The 1,518-nt window shown below is 26.0% G+C and overlaps 1 protein-coding gene and 1 long non-coding RNA gene across 10 annotated transcripts in view; both read left to right on the top strand.

Annotated features, from left to right (window-relative positions):
- Positions 1-1,518, top strand: part of LOC126894093 (small G protein signaling modulator 2-like) — a 54,744-nt gene that overhangs the window by 42,093 nt on the left and 11,133 nt on the right. The gene's annotated exons all lie outside the window — the stretch shown is intronic.
- Positions 40-1,518, top strand: part of LOC126894398 (uncharacterized) — a 3,252-nt gene continuing 1,773 nt past the window's right edge. Inside the window, exon 1 of the long non-coding RNA XR_007701392.1 lies at positions 40-453. This is a non-coding gene — a long non-coding RNA (uncharacterized LOC126894398). The remainder of the gene's footprint in view (positions 454-1,518) is intronic.

Genomic DNA, 1,518 nt, shown 5'->3' with positions numbered 1-1,518 from the left:
CATACATTTTTCAAAAAGTTATAGCATAATAAAGTTAAAAATGTAAAATACAAAATCGAAAATTTTCACACAAAAATAGCATTCGGTAGCCATTTTCACCGTGAAGATAAAATAAAGTCCGAAATTTTTTTTTTGCATAATAAAGAATATTATATTAGCTTTAATTTAAGATATATATAAAAGTGTCAGACTTTCCGGAACACTTTCAAAATTTAAGTTGAAAAAGTAAATTTTTTGTGAAAAAATGGTCATTTTAAATCCCCCCTGCGGGCAGGTAAAGGGTTAAATTTATGAGAAAAAAAATACCAAACGAAAGGTAATTATATTACACATTTATATAAAAAAGAATTATATTGATATGTTTATTTTTGAAAAAGTTATGGCACTTTTAAGTAAAAAAAATTGAAAAAATTTCGAAAATAAGCGATTTTTAAATTTGTAATTTTTTTGGAGGTTTCCCCCATTTACGGGGAACGAGGGCATTTTTTTCAATTTTTGAGGGTAATGTCTTCGACTAGATACAATTTGTGATCTTTTGACGTATCATTGAAAGAAATTGGTTCGGTGAAAGCTGAGAAAAAGTGGTAACAGACACAAAAAAAAAAAAAAAAAAAAAAAAAAAAAAAAACATTTTAAAAAAACAAANAGCTGAGAAAAAGTGGTAACAGACACAAAAAACAAAAAAAAAAAAAATAAACACATCTTAGTAAAACCAATACCTTCTCAGCTTCGCATCGAAGCTAAAATACAGCTCATTACTTAGATTTAATTAAATAAAACGATATTCGGTCTATGAAGGACACATCTGATGGTCTGGATGCTTAGTCAATAAGACATGACCATTCATTGTTGGGGGCTCTACTTTATCATCAAATTGTGTATAACAATGAAAACACAAACAAAAACGTGTACACTTGAACACGATTGAGACTTGGATGTTGAACTTAATGCTTAATAAAACTTATATTTTTTAAAAAATCTATATTAAATTTTAATTATTAAAGCGTAGTTTTTCATTAAGTATTAAACTAATATTGCAAAAATGATCATAAAATAAAATTTGACATTTCTATTAATATAAATATTTTTTGTCTTTTGTTGCATATGAAGAAAGCACTAAAAACAAAATTTTTAAGTACCTATTATAGCGCTTAAAATAACACGTTTTAGTATTATAAAGTAATGCATTATAATTTAATTATTTAAGAATTTTGGGTTAAAAAATAAGAACTTAAAAATTGTTTTAACTCTTATAACATTTATAATTATTCTAAAAAAAAAACCCAGCACAGGGGGGTCGCGGCACAGTTGTGACGTGGTATAGTTGGATCAAGTATAATGATATCTGACAGTGATTAAAATCACTATCAAAAATAAACGCTTCGATGCAAATCTTTAGATAGTGTTTAATTTTAAAAAAATTGGTGTTTTATTCCAAAAGCTACTTGATCTGCTGGTTCCTTATTAATATCTCGATTAAGATAAAGTATGTCGAATGAAAAAGGGTTTATTAAAAAA

The sequence above is a fragment of the Daktulosphaira vitifoliae genome, unplaced genomic scaffold (genome assembly GCF_025091365.1).
Source record: "Daktulosphaira vitifoliae isolate Bord-2020 unplaced genomic scaffold, ASM2509136v1 Scaffold_1, whole genome shotgun sequence".
NCBI lineage: Eukaryota > Metazoa > Arthropoda > Insecta > Hemiptera > Phylloxeridae > Daktulosphaira > Daktulosphaira vitifoliae.
Note: the sequence above shows the minus strand (reverse complement) of the source record. Positions and strands in the feature narration are given on the sequence as shown.